This window comes from Acartia tonsa, chromosome 4 (assembly GCF_053477335.1).
Source record: "Acartia tonsa isolate MP-2025a chromosome 4, ASM5347733v1, whole genome shotgun sequence".
In the NCBI taxonomy this organism is placed as follows: Eukaryota; Metazoa; Arthropoda; class Copepoda; order Calanoida; family Acartiidae; genus Acartia; species Acartia tonsa.
Window position 1 is genome coordinate 6,762,135 of NC_137263.1, and position 22,361 is coordinate 6,784,495.

General features: G+C 30.9%; 1 protein-coding gene across 9 annotated transcripts in view; it reads left to right on the forward strand.

Annotated features, from left to right (window-relative positions):
• Positions 1–2,870: 2,870 nt before the first annotated feature.
• The window catches only part of LOC145315846 (adenylate cyclase type 1-like), an 83,024-nt gene continuing 63,533 nt past the window's right edge, over positions 2,871–22,361 (forward strand). For all 9 annotated transcript variants that reach the window (XM_080155964.1, XM_080155968.1, XM_080155969.1 and 6 more), the window contains exon 1: positions 2,871–3,205. The gene's annotated coding sequence lies outside the window, so the exon portion shown is untranslated. The remainder of the gene's footprint in view (positions 3,206–22,361) is intronic.

The following is a 22,361-nucleotide window of genomic DNA, read 5'->3' on the forward strand; positions in this document are numbered from 1 at the left end:
GTTTATATTATACAAAATAAAATACTTCCTATTACCTGGTTTGTTATGTTCAGTGAAAAAAGATTATAACCTAATTTCTACACTAATTAAAAAATTTGGTAAGGTTAAATGAATAGTAACTATCTGTTTGGCGCGAAGCGCCAAAATTTTTTTTTTTGAGTATTTCTTGATCTTTTTTTTTTGAAACTGGGATAGTTTTGCTTTTTGTAGGGTAGGGGGCAAAAAGGGGCATTTTTATTGACCAGGGGGGGGCAAAATGGGGCATTTTTCAACATTTAGGGGGGGGCAGGGGGGGCGGTGGCTAGGGGGGGGCGTTTTGGTCGCTAGGGGGGGGCGATTGCCCCAAATGCCCCCTTCGGTTCCCACGCCACTGCCCGGGGGGGCACTTTGCTTTAGGGGGGGGCATTTTGATTATATATACTAATTTTAAATAAGGGCGCTTTAAGGGGTGGGATTATTTGATTATGGGCCTTCTAGTCCTTATCCCTTCTTCCCCATCCCTTCCCCCATCCCTATTTCCCATTTATATCCCCCATCTCTTCCCCCCACCATCTCTTCTCCCCCATCCCTTCTCCCCACCCTGCAATGACCGAAGGGAAGGGAGCTAGAAAGCATCTTCGAAAAAAAAATACAGAAGATAATTTAACCTTCCCCCCTCCCCCACCCCCCCACCACAATACATTTTTTATGGGTGGAAGGGGATGTTATAAAATCTCAGCAGGAAGGATGAAAAACCCCATTAAAAAAAATTTTGGTGGGATGGAGATAAAAACACTCATTTTGGAAATAATTGACCAAAAATTAACCTAATATGTAAAACTGATTTTAAATATTTCTTTATTGTATGACAACAAGGATGACAACATCTTTAAGTAGCAAAGCACAAAAAAACATCCGACCTCCATGAATTTTTAATAGTTAATTATACTCCATAATGATGAGAATGTTAACATTAAGATTTAGCCTTCTATCTTTAATTGCATATGAAAAAATCACATTTCCCTCTTAGCATTACGTACTGACAGCCATAGTGGATTATAGAGAAGCTAAAAAGTTATATCAACATATCCTACCCTCTTTAAATGGCACTTTAAAACTCTGTTAATTTTTGATTAAGTGGTGTTTCCAAGGATTTATAAGGGCGGTGTGTGAAGCGCACCTAAAAATATTTACTCCCCCTTTGAACTAAAATCAATTAAAGACAACAAGAGTGGCGTATTTTATCAAGTTAGGAATATAGAGTGCAGTTAGTTTTAAGGGTTTTTAATGAAAATTCAAAATTTACATAAAAAAACATGTTTTTTGTAAGGATATGTACACAAAAAAAATGATAAACTTATCCTGAAAATAATATGACATCATATATATAGTTATACAGACAGACATACAGTGTTGAGAAAAAGGCTTAGATAAATATCAACGCTATTTCTTTTTTATATAAAATAACTTTTTGATTAAATATTTGTTGTTTACACATGTTTTTAAAGAAATAAAAACAAAATATACAATATGATAAAAAGCAGAAACCATTTGGAAGGGCGCGAAGCGCAAATTTTTTTCTTCAAATATGCAGGGAGGGAGGGCTTTTTGGGCTATTTATTACACTAGTCCCCAATATTTCATATAAAATTTTCTTATTTGTTGGCTCAACAACTTTGGGGACTTGTGTACATACCCTTACAAAAAAACATGTTTTTTTATGGAATTTTGATTGTAATTAAGTCGAGTTTCCATACATTTCATCCACTAATTGTAATCTATATAAGAGGTAATTTTGTGTATCATCATTGGGGATGTACAAAATTTCTTTGGTAAAAAGTTTATATTATACAAAATAAAATACTTCCTATTATCTGGCTTGTTATGTTCAGTGAAAAAAGATTATAACCTATTTCTACACTAATTAGAAAATTTGGTAAGGTTAAATGAATAGTAACTGTCTGAGTGGCGCTAAGCGCCAAAATTTTTTTTTTGGGGTATTTCTTGATCTTTTTTTTGGAATCTGGGATAGTTTTGCTTTTTGTAGGGTAGGGGGCAAAAAGGGGCATTTTTGTTGACCAGGGGGGGGGGGCAAAATGGGGCATTTTTCAACATTTAGGGGGGGGCAGGGGGGCGATGGCTAGGGGGGGGCAGGGGGGGGCGTTTTGGTCGCTAGGGGGGGGCGATTGCCCCAAACGCCCCCTTCGGTTCGCACGCCACTGGCCCCTATCTTATAGTGACTTTAAAAATAGCTAAAACTATCCCAAACCTTTAATCTGAATAAAAAATAGCCTAATCATCAAACCTATGTGAAGCTTACCTGAAAAAATTAACCCAATCAGTTCAGTGATTATTGAGATCTTAAGCTTTAGACAAAAAAACCTTACTACATTTATATAAAAGGACATCTGTTATGTAATATTTCCTATTTTATATGGGTAAAATATATACTTGAAAGGCGACATTTCTTTCACAAAGTAAACAAAACTCGCCAAACCTTTAAAATAGAAAACAGCCAAACCAAATCAACTTTTTTCACATAGTTGACCCAACACGGACAATCAGACAAGAAGGCAGACCGATCTAAGCGAATTCCGGCTTTTTCCAGGCACACACACACATTGTACAGCTGTATTGGGTAGGGCCTGGATATAAATGTGCTACACACACACACACACACACACACACACATATTAGACTTACACTAGAGGGAAATATTAGGAGAGACAAAGGGAAGGAAGTCCCCAACCTAGAAAGAGGGGTAGGGTTGTAAGACTACTTCTTACACTTATTATATAGAGAGAGGCGAAGTTATGAGCAAAAGCAAGGCACAAGAAGGGGAAGAGAAAGGCCAAACCAAATGTAAAGAAGACTCCGTTCCGAGTCAGTTGATATTTATTCTGCTTGTGGAAGTTGTACTCTCCCAAAACAAGTGAAAAATCAACAAGATCCTTTTATATATATATATGTAAATTATATATATACACTTCTTTCTTGTTTTATGCATGTGTATAAAAAATTACAGTGCACCTAATAAAGTTAAATATCTTTAGCAAAGTCACAAAAATTTTTATAACTAACATGCTAAATTTGTGATTTAAATAAGTGAAATATATATTTCATTTTAAAAATATATATATTTAAATTAAACTTAGTGTGCTAAAATTAAGTTCTAGTTGGAAAACTTTATTTCTAGTGAAGCGTTGAGTTCACTAGATTTGATGAGGTGAGTTAGTTCAGAATTCTTAAAATATAGTTATAAATAAACTGCTTTTTATATTTTTTTTTGTAATCATCAAATTTGAATCCTATTTTTTATTGAACCCCACCCACCCTTTGTATAAATATTATGCTAAAGGACAGATTTGTTTATAAACAATGCTTACAAACACACACACTAAATATATAAATACATATTTAACTGGATAAAAAGTAGGCGAGTAATGGCCTAACTTTTTTTCTCAATGAATGTGTAATATGTATAATATATTGAACAATGTACATGTTGTATAAAATTTACGGGACGCCTTTCTCTAGTGTATTTGAATTATCACAAGTTAGAAATGTAAATAATTTACCTTCTTTCAGGGCTTTATTTTGTTATTGTTTTAATATTTGAGTAGAATTGTATGTTTTAAGTAGGAGAATATCTCTCTGTAATAAAAGAAATTTTTTAAATTTAAATCATTTTGTACTGGTAAAGAAAGAAAATATTTCTAGATTTTAAATTAAAACGCAAATTAGAAAATTAATCTTGATCACAAAATATTTGTTTAGAGCTATGTATCTTGATATCATATTTTGAACTATCGGACAAGCCCCTAGAAGCCTCTATGGGCACTCGAGGAATGGACGTGTGGCTGACATCTAATTTTACGTTTTATTTTTCAAAAAAAATGTATGGGGGGCTATTTTTTTACTTTCATATAAAGGATATTATTGGAAACAGTATTCCATTTCTACAACTGTTATTTATTTATTTTTATTTTGTCTCTTACTAATTTCTTTATAGGTCATGCAAGGTTTGTGACTAAAATTGTGACATGAGCTATTATTTTTTAATTTTCTACCATAAAGCTAATTAGAATTTAAGAAATAATTGTCAATTAAACTTCTAAAAAAACTGTTGTACGTTATATAGACACATAAAATTCTAAACACTGAGAAAAAATGTGTATTTTCAAAGTTAACCACCGGACCGGATATTTGACCCCCCGCCTAATTATAGTAGCTTTGTTGCTAGCGAGGTCAATACCTTGTCTCCTCTAAAATTTGATGTTTGAAATGTTTCCGGAAGTGTTGAATATTTTAGCAAATATTAAATCTCATAATTGCCTTTCCCTAACCTTAAATATGTGTATTATGTATTAGTTACTATCCCTTTTATATTTTACACCCATCTAGTTCTATCAGGGATCTTAAGGAATTAGACAATAAAGGATTAAATTGATGTCCCCAATGCAGATTAATATATTACCCATTATGTAGATTAAAATTATTGGTTAAAAAGTTTGGACGCAGCTAGATTGAGGCAATCAATCAAGATTTGATAAAAGTACACAAAGTTTTTAAGGCAACCAATGAGAAATCGTGATTTTAAAACCATGGGTACCAGTATTTAAAGTCCAACGTCGCCTCCATCCCTGAGTTCTACCAACCCTCTCTGTACACCATTCATACTTATCAGTAGCGCAGCTACTCTTTTAACGTAAGTCTGGATGTGTGTCTGCCCCAAAACTTACGAAAAAAAATTCCTTGTTTATTGACATATTCAAATTCAAATGAATGCCAAAGATTTTCATAAACCTCAGTAAAATCGACGTTTTATAATCCATAAAATCACCTGGGTGTCTAAATCTGTTCCAAATATGGCCAGCTGCCTATTCAACGATTTCCTCTTAGCACCAGAGACGGTTTAAAGTCGAGGCTTACTCGCGGCTGAGGCTCGGCTGCCTAGCCTTGAAAATTTTACATTTATAGTTATACATTTTATAAGGTTCAATTCTATTGTAGATTTGAATTGCTGCGCTACTTGTGGATATAATTGTCTTTGTTTACATATTCAAAATTAAAATTTATATAATTAGGTGATTCAAAATATCTAGGTAATTATTTTAATTTTGGAAAGGCTTTTTTTTAAATTTTGAACTTTATGTAAGATAAATTATTAGAAATTATATAAAAGTTTCTTTTAAACCATTTTTAATAGCACTCTAATATACAATAAGACAAGCAAAAACAATATATTTTGTCTTAAATATTATCATTAATGAGGTTCCAAAACGTAGAATCCAAATAGTTTCTAGTAAAAGACTATTTAATAAACTTTGTATTTGATATGTTTCTGTTAAATATTAAAATATGAGTAAAATTAGAATAGTAATGTATGTGTTAAATCTGCCTCCCTTGGGAGTTCTCAAACCCATTCTTCTTTATAACACGTTTAAAATATGTAAATGCTTAAAATTACAATTTCATTTTTTAACCATGACAACTTAGTCTAATAGTAAACTAAAATTTTAGAAAAAATTACTAGGCATAATGATTTTCTTATTAAGTTTAGGCCATTTGGTAGATTTTAAATTTTAAAATCTTTCAAAATCATAGAATTAATAATAGTTGGGACGAACGTACGGACGTACCCTATTTCTGGAGTAGCTGCTCGCTACTAAAAATAGTAGGTAAAATACTTTTTTTTACACTTCCAGGATTTATAGTTAAAATGATTGATAAAGGTTAATAGCCGCATTTTTACCCGTTGCTGCATTGCGTTTCACTAACAATTAGTTTTAAATAAATACAATTTCAATTAGATTTTATCCTTATATAAAAGTAACAGGATTTCTGTTTGTCTATACCGAATGATCTCTAAATGATATGGTTCTTTTTTACAATGTAACTTCTCAAAGGTCCTGGTAAGGATATTACTATTTTGGGGGAGGTTATCATTACCAAGAGAAATCGCATATAGAAAAATACGCCCCCCCCAAAAAAAATAAAAAATATTTTTACTTTCAAAGCTAACATTGAAAATGGGTGAGTAGGGTCGACTTTCCTAAGGGCTTAGCCACTAATAACAATATAAAAATGCAAGACAAAAATATGTTTTTTTTTAAAGTTAAAAATGTGTTTACTTAGATTTTGTACCTTGTATAATATTCAATTTTCTTATGCAATAATGACCATATATGCTTGATACAATAATAGTTCCAAATACCTTACAATTTATTCTATATTAGGAGAAGGTTGCCTTAAACTTAGTTAAACACATGTGTACAACAATATAAATCATGTTCAACCCAATTTAAATTTACATCAACAGAAAAGTACATTGTAAACTTTTACTAGAAGGAATCTGTCCATTATGCTGTTTTTAATAAAATATGATTTGATACACATAGAGTTAAAATTAAGAATCAAAAGCCGGATAAATAAAGTCATATAAAATTCGTTTTTTGTATAATTCTTTATCTAAAAGCGGAAATGCATTTTAGTTTAATTAAGTTTGACCAATAGGAAAGGTGGATTTTAAATTACCTGCGCTCTAATTGGTTGAATGATGTACGCCAGTCAATCAGAGCGCAGATTTTTTAAATCCACCAATCACAGATGCCAAAATTAATTAACTTAAATTGCATTTCCGCTTTTAGATAAAGAATTATAGAAAAAACGAATTTTATAAAAAATCCTCAAAATTTGATGCAGATTTCAAATCTCCTGATAACTTTAAAATTCCGGAAAACTTATATATCTTAGTTATTATGCAATTTATATAATGAAAAATATACAGTCTTATTGACATATTTTTACAGAGAAAACAAGATGATTCTCGTCTTTTGCTGACCTATAATCCTAACACAATAAATGAATAATAACAAACTAATTTGATTAGCATATTCTACTTGGCAAACTATATCATATATTAGCTTAAACTGGACTACAAAATTTATCCTATATCATACACGATTAAACACACACACACACACACACAACCAACCTTCCTTATCTACTTTGCATAAATAATATAATGAAAACTTTACCGCCCTTTTCCCCTCCGGCTTGATGAAATGAATAATTTGGAAGTAAAACCAATATAGCTAATACTACTAAATAGATAATAGTCCTACTTACCAAGAATACATATTTATGGTCCGCCCACGAGTGGACAAAATCTCGCTTAGCTCACTACTAACCAATCCATCTTGCCTTTTATGGTCATCAATCCTGGCTTTTTATATTGACAATTATTCATGTTTTTTTCTTTCTTGTTGTAGGCCTAGTGTAGTTTCTTTTTATACTGGTAGGTGACAAAAAATATTTTTTGCTTGATTTTTCAAGGATCTTGTAATTTAAAGTTAGAATATTTTTAATAATATAAAGATACGAAGGGCTAATAACCCTGGTAATGATATTTATTAATACATAACAACCGCCAAAGATGGGTGGCTGTGGTCTGATGAAAGAAGGACAGTTCAGCTGAGGAATATTACTTACTTGTGTTTAAAATAAGATAATAAGGGTTGAGATTTAACAAAAATCAAGGGAAACAAACCAGTCTGTGAATTTTTTAATTGCATGCTGTTGTAGCAAATTTTCCAATTATTTCAACTAGCAAGGTTTTTTTTTATTGTCTGAAGCTTATGTTTTCAATAACTGCTGAACCAATTGAGTTTTTCCATTAAGGAAGCTTCACATAGGTCCAATGATGTTTATAGGCTACTTTTCTAACAATTCCAACCCAGAAGAAAATTTAGCCACTAGAAGTTTGGTGCGCATTGGCTATTGCTAATAAAATTGGCGAATGCAGTCACTTAAAATTTTATTTCCAAATAAGTTTTCATTTATTTTATTTCGATTGTAAAGTTAAGTTTTATCTTATACATTATTATACTGCTAAGAAATGATAAGATAATAATTTGAAAATAGAATTATCAGTTTAGCCAACATTTTGAAATAATTTACTTTTCATTTATATAAGATCAATTTTCTGAATGCCCTGTCCTTATAATTTGTAACCAAAATGAAACCCACACTCACTTAAATATACACATTATCAGATTAATTGGTCAAATATATTAATTACCTGCAGATTGGTATGGTGGCTACGCCCCTAGAGAAAAACCCAATTGGAAAATTTACCACATTGATAAGCAAAGTATTAGAAATAAAGAAAGCAAACATAATGCAACCATTAAGAGAATCTTACAACATATAAAAGAATCATAGAATTCAAGTTTTAAAATTTAATCTTTTTTTTTGCATATTTTATAAAACGAAACTATTTTTGTTGAGATGTGGGGGGGGGGGGGTTGTAAGACCTCCTGTGCTCCCTCCCTCCCTATCACGACGCACCAGAATCATTAACTTGATTTATTGTCACCATGTATTGTTGTAATTAGAATAATTATAGCCACTCACCAAGAGAAACATTAATAGTTATTTCTCGCATCGTATTATAAACGGCTTTCCGCGGATATAGAAAGTTAAATTATGAGATTTAAACCAGTTTTTTTTAGCCCCGAGGTCACCGGCTAAAAAAACTGGTTTTATTCTTATGATTGTACATTTCTATATTCGTAGAAAGCTGGATATAATACAATGCTAGACATAGTTTTTTCGTATGGATGAGAACCGGTTCCTATCCACCGGATTCGAATGAATACGAGAAATAAATATTATATGTTTCATAGCGTCATATGTTCAAACCCTGGAAGCAGTGTGCTGACATAGAAATTCATTGATTATGTCGACAATTGATAGGAATTGTTATAAGCTGATGGTTTTGACATTTGATTTAACTGATCGACACTAAACGAGAAAAAATATATTTTTACCCAGGGATCTAAAGACAATGGCCGATAAAATGATGTACATCCCCTATAATGATCCACAAATTAACCCTTCTGTAGATAAAAATTAGTGGTTGAAACGTTTGAACACTCAACCTAACGAATCAACCAATCAAATTTAACTCAAGTCCCCGAAGTTGTTAAGCCAACGAATAAGAAAACGTTATTATAAAACTTGGCACTAGTGTAATAAACTGCTCATTGTACCCTCTCTTTCTCTGATTTTTGCCATAAGCCTCATGGAAATATGTAAAGCTATTCTAATAATAACATTAAGTTTACAATAAAATGTTTAGGTATAGAATAACAGTATGCAAAATATTAAAATAAAAACAGTTTCATATTAGTCACAATTAATATAAACATACATGCATAAAATAATGTATGTAATTGTACATTAATTAATCATAAGGTGTAAAACAAACTAATGCAGAATTGTAATTATCAAAAGCTTTTTATTTCAATTCAGCAGTTTCATTTTTAAAGTTGTGCTCAGAAAATTTTATGTTATTACTGTAGAACAATTTACTGTTCTATTTTCAAAAATTTTATTAGCTTGTTATTTTTTGTTCTCCATATGGACAAAATTGTCAATATTAATTAAAGTTGTGATAATCTAGATAAAACTAAGATATATTCAAAAAGACATGTGTAGAATAAAACTTAGATTGATGATGATGTAAAGTTGTTTTGTTAAGTTGAGGCAGCAATATTTACTCACCAAATATTAGTTTTGGGTCAAGTAGTTAGACTCATAACTTTTAATTTTATGTTTTACACTCTACATACAATATTTTTAAGTATTGTAAGGGGGCTTGTACACGATTTTTCTACTTACACAAATTGGAGTTTCTTCCACCATCCCCTCCTGATTAGGAGGGGCAATTTTAAATTTCTCGTAAAAATGACCAGAGGGTTATGGACCATGGTGCCAACCCCTCTTTTAAGTCTCAAGGGTACGCCCTCGGAAAAAATGTTGTCAGTACAAAGCTCAATGGCAAAATAACACCAAGATTTAATGTATTTGAAATAATAAAAAGACATTGGGAGCTTGGTGTTGCTTCAGGTTCTATACCTCTCCACGCACCTTGAATCATTCTCTGCGTATAAAGAGTCCATTCGCCCGATAGACAATCAACCCTAGGATTGCACGACCTTTGTCTGGAAGTCTTAACTGTGAATGGTAATGAGTTGGGCCTGTTTATGGGCGATGACATTCCCTCTACTCTTACTATTGATGACAACTCTCTGACATAAAATCAGCAGGAACCATTTTTAACGTCTCTGAAATGACGCGGAGTTGTCCAGACTCGAACCCGACCCTGACACCAAGCCGACAATAATATAATAAGTGTTTATAATAAAGTTATTGAGAGATTCCAGAACCTAGATACTTACTAAATATCTAATAAATAGGATGTTCCCATCACATTCTAAAAGTTAAGAATTAGGCACACAGCCTTGATTTGTGACTTCAAGTGAGAAACTATATATTTATGTATATGGCATTTAGATTAAAATTAAATCTTAAAACTGAAAATGTAGAATCTTATTATGCCTTCAGAACCTGGGAAACATTTGGAAATTCGATATCCATCTTTTGTATTTGAGTGTGTGTGCATGCATATATATATATAGATGTGTGTGTGTGTGATTCAGTGTGTGAGTGAGTGTGTGTGTGTTTGAAGCTGTGAGCTCCTGAGTAAGCTTGTAGCTCTGTATTGAATTAAATTTTCCACAAGATTTTGAAAGATTTTGCATTTTCAAATATTCTTTTTCTGTTGTTGTGTGCATCGTATTGGTGTAGGCAAGGCTAACATGTCCCTCAGCAACACTGGGATTAGCTCAACTTACTTAGGAAGAATAAATTTAAGTACTAATCTTGGTTTATGATTCATAAATAAATTTGTAAAATTGTAAAATTTTTCCATTTTTTTCTTAATGAGAATAAGTTTGTTTTTACCTAAAAACATTATAATTGGACTTTAAAATTTGAAGATAATTTTCTAAGCACTTTGACTGGTGTTCTATCATACAAAGTAGTAAGGTTTTGGGTAGTAGTTTGGTTTACCGTTTAAGGCTATCATTTCTAAAGACTCTTTTGCTGTCCTCCCTCTTTATAAGCAAGGGGCGCCTCCCCTGGTGTTTGATTTAAAATTTTTGATTCGATTAAAAGTATAAGCTACAGCTTCATTCTTGTAAAGAGTAAATACTTGTTATAATTGTGATGGTTTAATGATGTTACCTGTCATTACAATTATTGTAATGGTTCTCTACTGTATCTTATTAGTATAGGGAATACAAACATATGTATATATTGACATTTATTGAGCAAATAAGTAACCTTATTTAATACAATAAAACAAGCAAAACCAGTAGCGCATCCGATCGTCGTTAGGAAGGTAATCGGTTCAAATTTCGACTCAACTGCCTCTTTACTGACGTTTAGAATTGTTCCTACTGGTGCTATGTAAGATGTGCGACTTCAGGGGAATTCCTTGGCCTTAAACAGGTGCAATCTCTTACCATACACAGACAGTAATTCCAGACAAAGATAATTCAATGTTAAATGGTTGATTGTCTGTAGGCCTTTTAATAAGATTAATTTCTCTAGATGTTATACAGGTTAATACAATATTACAAAGCCCAAATTGTGTTAAAATTGTATCAAAAATGATAAATGTGACGTAATAAAATGAGGGAGATGGGAGGAGAAGTGGGAAAGAAAACCCATTAAAAAGAGATGGATAATCCCTCATTTATATTACGTCACATGGATCATTTGTGACACAATTTTAACACAATTTGTGCTTTGTCATACAAACTTTAGAGTGGCTACGCTACTTTTTAAAATGGACGTAAAGGCCTTTGAATTTCAATGTTTGTGTAATTGCCCTTTTGACATTATAATAGAAAATCAAAAAAAACATTAAAAAAACTCATATTTTTTATATATAACGAAAAAGAAATATTTAATAAAATCTTATAATGAAATCTACGTTTTCTGTATGTGAAATATGATTAAGTGAAATGTTTATGTCAATATATACACATTAAGGAAAAGACCCGAGTAATATTAATTATTTTAGAATGGTTGCTACAATTCTCGGGGGAGTTTACTCATGTTCTATCTTATCTTAGATAGATAGGTAGATTTTCTTTTACTTCAGCTTTTATTACGTAGATAAACTTCCATATAACCTAATTCGTTTAGAGAAATAGTACTATGAATAGCTAATATATGAAGAAGTTTTTTTCTAAAATTTTTATAAGACAAAATATTACACATATTGTTCTATTTAATGTGAAATATTTTACCTTATTTATATTATAAAAAATCTAAAAATATTATAGTTTATTTCATGTTATTTGTAATTATACTGAAATAAATTAGGCTAATAAAAAAAGTACTATGAATAGCATTTATAGGGTTTTTCTATTTTGCATAGTAATCCATTAAATGTTATTACAGATTATATTAAGCTGGTTAGTTAGAAAGAGGATCTAAAAAATAAGTGGAAAATACTTTTTTGGTTAAGTAAAGTTTTTTAATCTCGGATATAGAAATTAATAAATATTTGGAAATATTATTTAATCTTAAATTTTCTTTTAATGTTTTGGGTAGCTGAAAAATTCAAGAATAGTTATTTATCTCATCGTTTTATAGACATCTTTCCGCGGATAGTCAATTGAAAAGTTCTAAGATTAATTCCAGTTTTGGGCTAACAAAACTGGTATTCATATATATAATGAATTTTATTCGATTATTCGTAGATATTTATAGGTTTCGAAGCCACACTCTTTGATTTCAATTATTTTTTAAAAATGTATCATTACTTTTATAATTTTGCATGAAAAATATAGGTAGTTAAAGAATGAAGAAAGTACGATTATGGGAAAAAAAGCAAAATTCCTATTATAACAAATTGTGTTATATGAACCCCTCACAATCACCTATGCAATAATTTTAAAAAATAACACAAAAGTAATATTTTTTATGTTTCTTTTAGGTGAGTAAAATTCAAGAAAAACCCGAAAGGGCTTAAGCCCAGAAGAATTTGAGCATTTTATCAGAACTAGGAAGAGAAGGCGGGTGGGTGTGTGGGGCCCACTGGTGATATAAGTAACTGTACACAAACTTATGTTTTATAATCCTCAATATTGAGAATAGACACGGATATTATTGAGTCCAATAAATATTATTGCACGCCAATATTACAATAACAAGGATTACAACATTCATTACAAGCATAGTTTAGGATTAGTAATAAAAAATACATTCTTTCATGATTTTATCCATATTCAAATTTGAATTTGCAAAGAAAGAATCAAATAATGTAAAAGGCCCTTTCTTCAATAAGAAAAAACAAGTATTATAGGTAATTCTTTTATTTTTTATTCATCTATCTTTGTAAGCATATAATTAAAAAGGCCTAAATGTTTTTAAAAATAGATATTATATAGGGTCAAGCGGGGCATTAACCGGTAAGGGGCATTACCGGTAATTTTTTACCCACCTTCAGAAAATGACATTTTTCTCCATGTTCTAATCGACTGACAGAAAAAAACATAAAAGCAAATTTGTTCCTTATTAAATTGCCTACAAAAAAGTATAAAATGAAATTTTTGTGAGATAAATTTTAAGGGTACTTTTGGGGTCTCAAAGTCGGACGAAAAAATTTTTTTTTCAAAAATTTTTTCACCTATGTGTATAAAGATCGACCTACACAAAAATTGGTAAGACCTAGAACTGATCCGTAAAAACCTTTTGAACTAAGAATTGCCCGCTCTTTCCAAATCCGTTGAGAGCTTAAATGTAGAGTTAATATTTTTTTCAAAAATGACCAAAGTTCGCGCGGGGTATTTTTCGGTAACGTCGAAAAAAAAATTCAAATTCGATTTTTAATATCAATTTTCAGGTTTTCTTTGGTAAAATCTAAAATTCAATATGGGCTTTTTAAGAATTAGGCTAAAAAGTGAATAGAACAGATTTTTTTATATAAAAAAATTAAAATTTTATTTTGAAAGAAAATTTTTGTGAAAAAAAAATCGAAATTTCTCGTCCTTTAAAAAAAATTATTTTTGACATAGAAGGAATAGTCCGATCTTTATGAAAATTTTTGTGGATAATCCCTATAACCTTTACTAATTATGATTATTTATGTTTGACTGGCCGTTTGGCCGTTTTTCATCGATTTTTTTTAGGTTGAAAAGACGTTACCAACAATGCCCCACCATGGGGCATTTATCGGTAATTTCTTTGAGTCCAATTATGACAAACTTCTAAAAGTCCTAGGATAACGTCCTATTAGGACCTGATAGTCCTTTCCGTAAGCTTTCTAATGGTCTTGGTCCCAATTAGAAATATTAATATTTACCCCATTTTTTTTTCAAAAAACCGAAAAAATTACCGGTAATGCCCCGCCTCACCCTAGAGTAACTTATGATACAAAATTTTTTCTTAACCATGCAAGGTCTATTTAATCTAATCTAACCTGGCCTGAGGTAATTTAACAAACTAATGAAAAACTACCCGCTCTACAATTAATTTAAGAATAAAAGGAGGGGGTTCTGTGCTTGACTCGCCCCTCTCTTTATTTTCAAATTTCTTTAAAATTAAAAGATTGGGGTAGGGTTTCTGTGCTTAACTAGGCACTTTGATGGAAACCGCCTCCTATCCTATCCCAATCGCCATCAGTATCAAATCAGTAGAATGGCAGTTTTTACCTTAACCAGGGTAATAAAATTGTGTTCCTTCCAACTATCACGAACGGACAAAGTAGAAAATACAGAGTATGGTATCCATAAAGATAATATTACTTTTTTTTATTGACTGCTTTTGCTTTTATACAATGAAAGTTCTATGAAACTGGCCATAATTGAAGAATACTTATTTTTTTATACCTATGTATTTGATAGGTCAAGTTAAACTAAGCCTATCTTTCATTTATATACCTGTCCTTGTATCTCAGAAAAAAAGGAAGGAACTTCTACAAACTCTCCATCAATGATAGCATAAGGGGTGTCTGCATTTACCATAATATGCAAAAATATATTTTTTTGCTATTAATTTTATATTCGCACAAAAGATAATCTAATACTTAAACAAATGATATTGGATTTAATTAGGCCAATTAAAAAAAAAACCTGTCAAAACCCCAAAAAATGTTTACCAAACCAGTAGATCCAGCTGTTTATGAGATCTTATGACACATATATTCTTAGATGTATAATATCTACTAATTATTTGCATTGTGACTTTTTGCTTATCTGATGACTTTTGACAAAATGATTAATATGCAATCCATGGAATTCTTTGTTAGTTTTGAAAATAGGCTTCTTTGCAGACATAATTGCATCCTCTATTCATAAATAAACGCCTAGAATTTACATATGATATGGAGTTCAAGAAGGGGCGTTTCTTATTATACGATTTTTTTATTCAAAATAAAAATGTACTTTTAAAATATATTTGATGTAATTTGCAAACTTTTGATCAAGGATTAGAACAAATATAAAAAATTACAATAAAATATACATAAAATTCTTGTTAATGAAAAGCCATGGAATTAAAAACTTTTTTTTATTTCTTTTTCTGCATATGTACATTTCTGAAGTTCTCTTGGGTTTATAAATGCACTATTTAAATATGACAAGCATAATCCATATCCATTTACAAGATCAAGTATAAAAATTGTTTTATTTGGTGTATATGTGTTGATTACTGATTAATACTTTCATATAATAGTAAGTGTAATTCTTTTTTGAAAATTCTAATGAGTGTGTTATGTGTTATGTACGACAATGAAAGAGGTATAGAATTTCATCTTTATTTAATTTTTCCTAGGTAATGTTTCTTTAAGTAATAAAATCATCTTTTAGGCCCTTCATAGATGACCATTTTTGACAATAAATTGACAGATAAGTTTTTGTTGCAAATGTTTTTTTGTTGCAGTTTTACTATCCCTGTCTCTCTTTATGTATGTATGTAACTAAGTCAGCATTGTGTCTTACTTTGGAACACTGTCATTTTCAACTTTGACAATTTGTAATTGAATTTCTGGTAGTGCATTTGCTTCTAAACTTTACAAGGTAACATCAAGACGGACAGACTCACACTCACACTACTGTGTTACTAAACTTTAGTTTGCTGCTCAGCTACTCTATAACTAGGACATTTCAATTATTTCTTTCGACGTTAGGTCCCTAAATTATCTTTAGGCCGCGCCTGAAACCAACAAGTGATTATGGCCTACTTGACTTTAATATAAAAACTTTTTCTTGACTGTTACACAGTAAAAATTTGCCAATCATTGAGACAAACAGGCAGTTTGCCATTTCTAAACTTTTCTTAATATTTAATTTTTCTAGGGTCATCTTAAGCAACCTAAAACTTAAGCAAATCCAAAACTACCTTCCATATACATTGAATATATATTAAACAACTTTTGAGATCTTACATTCATAAATCTTCTTTAGCATACATAGCATGTATAGAATTAAAATATTTATACCCATTACTTATATGTGTACCTGTAGAGGCCACTAAGTCTAAGATTTATAATTTGTTGTAATCTAAAATTTAAATTTTTACATGGAACATTTATATTTCTTTGATAAGTTAAGTTTTAACTTTTTTTAATTAGGTCAGATTACTTGAGGCTTGAGGCACAGCCGCTAGTTATACATATATTATTGTAATATATACACTTATGTAAATGATTGCTGATATATCAGATGGTTGTTATCAATTTTGGCACAACTATACATCACATCTCTTCTTGTATTATAACATCAATCATCCCAGAGTGGAGAACTAACTATACACTATTTTAATCTTCATTCTAATTTATAAATAAAATAAATTTAGCTCATTCACTTTCAAATATTTTTTGTTATTTGTTTGGGTTCTTTGAGGTACCATACCCTCCCCCCAAATAGGTTAAAACCTTCCCTTGGCTAATATAAAGCTACTCTGCATAGAAGAACAATATCGATTAAACAGTTGGCGAGATCCTTCGTTGCATACAGAAAGGCAGGCATTATATTACTTTTTTTCATTAGCATAAACTTTTTTTTAAAAAGAAGTTATGTAATAAGCTTGAAGGTGTCAAAAATACCTCGTCTACCTAACTTTTAAATTTTAAAAGGCTAATTGTACAGTCGCCTGTTTATATTTTTTTTTACATTTTCTCTAAGCAGAGAAAGAAAAGTGAATATAATGATGTATTTGTTAAAAATTGACATTATCTTAACACGGCATGGTATGTCAGAAATGTTTTAATTATCATTTACTCATAGATGAACTCTGGCAAATATTTTTCAACAAGAAAATTTAGAAAATATAATTTCTTAAATCTATTCAAATACCTCCTTATGTATTATAGTTTTAGTAGCTTCGCCCCTAGAGAATAGGTGATATTCACACCCCAACCAAACCGCGTCTGCTGAAAATGGCATAATACCATTGAATTGTTTTATCTGGAAGTATGACAATGCTTTTCTGTGTAATATACTAGTGGCTATTAGATATATTAGGCTTCTCTGAAAAGTATAACTCAATCGGGCCAGCCATTTCCGAGATCTTAAGTTTCAGACAAAAAGCTTAGTACTTTATATAACAGGATAGTATTAACTTTTTTGGTGCAGGGAGGGAATTCCCTCCCAAATAAGACTTTAAAAAAAAAATATCTAAAAACCATAACATAGAAATAACACATGAAAAAAGCACAACATAAGCGAGATCCTAAGATACAAACAGATATATACTTTGTATTATAGACATCAACGTTTTTCCAAGTTTTTACAAAAGAGGATTTAAATTAGAATTTACTTGTTCAATAAGAATTTGCCACAGCTGTCAATACTAAATATTTGAATCGGAAACTAACTTCTCAAAATGTCCAGCCTTTTCCTCTTCTTTATTTGTCAGTGTAGCTTTTCTTTATTTAGGGTTTGATAAAATTTTTCCGTCTCCTCGTCGTCTTTATTTCTCTTTCTATTACATTTTTTTCATTGCTAATCACATTCTACATACTTTTTTAATACTTCTTTTCCAGTATACAAATTCGTCAAAGAATTACGAGAACCCAAAGTTTTTATGAGTATATAATTTCATTGTAATGAACATTTCATTTTTTTGCTGCGCTTCTTTAGAACATGGTTTCAATTGTTAAATTTCTTCAACTTACCGGATGGAAATTATTGAAAAAATATGTTTTATTGAAAGTATCGCAATTTGTTCTGATCTTTAATCGCTCCTACAATTTTTTTTCGAAGTAAGGGGGGAGTTTGGGAGACAGACTTTATCTCAGGGAATTAGCACTAACGGGGTTGAGATGTACCCCTTCCCTGTAAAAAAAAAACTACTCAAGACCATAAATAAACCACCCTAAAATTTTGGAACGATTGAACCAAGTGTAAAGAATGGATTATTTCCTATTAACCTTTCCCTTGCAACGTCACCCCTAATAAAGATTAAATATTCAAAAGTTTAAAGAAAGAGTAATATAAGTCTTGAGAGTAATCTCAGGCCTGCACTTGTGTTTTTCAAGTAATTGTTTGCTTCAGAAAAAAGTAATACGTCATCCTGAGGGATGCGTCATATGGGGGTGGATTCTAGAAAATATCTCTTGCTTATTTATGCGTCATTTGAGGTTAGATTCTAAGTAGAAATATTTCTTTATTGTTTAATACTTTTTTTCAAGCATTGGCACTTTTTTAACCGCACTACCAATTTTTTTTGTTATACCTATAATTATTCTTTGAAAGTTGTTTTTAATAGGTATTTTTCCTTATGCTTAATTTTCATAATTTTTAGAATATCTCATTCAACTTGTTTACCAAACCAAAGAATTCTCAAAGAAAACAGAACACAAACACAATTTGGTGGTAAGAGTTTTGAGATGAAAAATCTTTTTGTCCCAGGGATCTAAAGGGATAAGACAATGGACAATAAATTGATTTACATCCCCAATGACGATTCACAAAATTATCCTTTCTATAGATTACCTACAATTAGTGTTTAAAACGATTGGACACTTAATTTGATGAACAGACCAATCTTAATTCAATAAAAGTAGTTAAGCCAATAAGTAAGAAAACTTATTTATTCAACTTATAGTGTAATAAACAGCCTAATGTCCCCTCCCCTTGGCTTATTTCATATATTCAATAATGTTAACATTACTATCTGTACCCATTGGTGTAATTATTTTTCTTCATATCACATTCAAATCATTAAAATATTATCATTCCTATTAGTAGATAAATTTAACTATAAAGAAAATCTATGTCCTTAAGTTGTAGTTGGGTATTCCTTGTTTTTATAAAGACCAAAATTTAATATATTTCAGTGATCTTAACTATGATTATAATCTTATCTATTCTATGGTATATAACATAATTTACTTTATAATTCGTTACACATTTTCTTATTTCTCTAAAAAGTTTTTTTCTTTTAAAGAAAGTGTGGTAATCGTATCCCACAAAAAATGTTTAATATTTATCAACACACTGAGCTCCTGGACTAGAAAGTTGAAGGTTACGCCTACATAAAGTAAAAACCTGGTTTTGGGTAAGTCATAACCATATATTCTGGAATGAAATAGATGTACAAAACCATTTACAATTAAAAAAAACGGCTGGAAGTCTAAACCTACCCCAAATATGGCAATTCCTCTTTTCAAATAAATTTTCAAAGCATCCAAACAGGTTTTGATTTGAGGCTCCGTCGCGGCTTTTGATCAGCAAATGGCATTTTCCACACTCGAAATGCAATACCTAAGACTGTTGTTTTCTTTAGGCGACACGTTAAACTTTCTTGAACCAGTAGCATAGCATGCAAAGCTTTTCCAAAAATGTATAAGTTTGTTTTATAAGAAGAAAATGATTAACCACAAAACATCAGAGTCTAGCCTTTAACTTTACCACTTCTCACAGAGTATAGAATAATCGTATATAATAAACTAGTGGCTTCGCCCCCAGCCTCGAGGGGCTTTGCCCCAAGAGGTAATTTAAAAAATCATTTTTGGGGGGGTTAGGGGTGTCCCACCCCCCAAGAAAATAGCTTAAAACCACCAGTAGATATATTCCTTGAAGAGTAAAATCCAATCGGTTCAGTGGTTACCGAGATCTTAAGGGACAGACAGACGGACGGACAGACAGACAGACAGAAATCGTTCTACTTTGTATTATAGATATGATTTTTAAAGGAGGACATTCCTTATAGCAATATCATTGGATGGCTTGATTGAATTTAGCATTTCAGGAAAGCTTTGTAGGGTTATTTTGTAGCATTATGAATTGTGACTCATTACTTCATCTATAAAGAACCTAACAACAATAAAAAATAAATTATCATATAAACTGAACAAAGATTTATATATATACATGATCAAACATATGATTAGATTGAATATATATAAAGCACACAATATAAATGGTAATGCTCTGGTTGAGATGCTTGAAAAGTAGTTTACTTTGACACTTTAATAGCTTCTTCCTAAAGCGTAATAATAGAGCTAGATGTTAGATGCTACGTATATGGCAAGCTTTTAATGAATAATAGGTTGGGCTACAATTGCAATATTCTAAAAATATGCCCAATCCTTTCCTTTCTTATGTCTGTAAAATTATATATTAAAAAGATATTGTTTAAAAACAGCTCACAATTTTTAGGAAGTTTTAGTAAAATTCAGTACTGCTATTACGTGCAGCAGATAATAATATGATTTTTTTATTTTATATTCGTGTAAAGTTGTCTGTAATACCATGTTATACATGATTTTTAAGTATGGCTCTAATCCAGTGGATATTAATCGGTTTCGAAGCCATGCTGAAAAAAAATATGCATAATCAGATAAAAACGCCAAATTTTATTTGTGCATATTGTGTCCCATCTAGTAGCGTCAATCTTGTATTGGAATTGAATGCAAGGAGGAGGAAGGCCTATGCCTACTCTTTGTACTACAGCCTATACCTAGAGGAAGGTAGGAAGCACAAAAGGTGAGGAGGGTTTATTGTTTGTTAATGAGTTTAGTGCACCAATTCAGTTCTAATGATAGGGATATTGCACCCAAATTAAATGTATTTTGCCTCCAACTTTACTTTACTGATAATATATTTGTTTTTGAATAACTGAAAAAAAGTTAAACGTAATTGATTTTACTAGCAGTAAAATTGGAGACATAATACTTTTACTGTAGGTGCCATATAACTGTCCCTGATTCAGCCCTTCCTTCCACAATAATATTTAACCTCCCCTTCTAGGCCTCAACCTTCGGCCTCTACCTTTTTACAGAGAAAATGAAAACAAGGATGATAATATCTACCAGAGCGTCCAGAATTGAAATTAATTGATATTTATTTAAAACTTAGATAAATGATTATAAAACTATAAAGTAATTTTGCTTTTCTCTTGAAGGGCAGATATATCCATTAGGCAAACATGGACTAATACGAAGCTTATCTAAAATTTAAATAATTAATTAGTATGACAATGGTAATAGACAAACACCCTAACACTAATATTATTAGGTAGACAAAAAGATAGTTAAACATTTGTAATTGTTTTCTTAGGCTTATTTTAAACTAAGTACACTAGAAAATATGTAATATATTATGTTAATGGAAAGGGATAAAAGATTGATGGTTTTTCTGGTAATTGTTACCACCCATACAAAAAAAATATACCAATGAATGTAAATAAGCGTTTTGTAATTAAGTTTGGCGGGTATAGGAAAGAAGGAAGTTAAAGGAAGGGGTGTTAGTTGGCTGGAATATATATAACATACAAGCAAATTTTTGATAAGATTATTCACGGGGCCTACAAAAAAAACCTAAATACTTTTCTATTATTATTTAACCCTCCCCCATAGAGACATGAAATACTTTTAACATAAAGAACTTCCATTCTTGGTACCTAGCTGTTTAAAATGATTTTAAAAATGCTGTGATTCTTCCATGTATTAAGCTTTGGTATAGGTAAAAAATCTGGAAATGATTATTTGTTTTTGCTCACAGACAAAATAAACTTTCGTTATTAGTTTCTGGCGTGCAGGTTTTTTTCATTTTCAGTTTGTCTCTTTCCATTTCATTTCTATTTATAAACTTTTGATTGAGAAAGTTTGCTTTTGGTAGATTTATTAATGCTTAACCAACTGAACAAACTTTTTGATTTATTATACACAATTTATGCGACTCACTTAAATAGTCTAATTCAGCTTGTCTTGCTGCGCCCTCAGCATATCATCTATTGGCTCTAGATTCGTTTGGGGAGGGAGAAGACAGATAATAACCAAAAACAATCCCAAGAATAAAAATGAACAAAACTTAACGGTCAAACAAACAAAAATATTAAGACTAAATAGAATACTCTTGGGAGGTTAGAGGTATCCTCCTCAAAAATAGTTATAAACCTTACCTGGAATTTCACTGTAAAGAATAACCATATCAGTTGGTGAGATTCATTTCTACAGACAGACATCCTGCCACTTTTATATCAGGATTTTGCTCTATACATTTTTACAATCT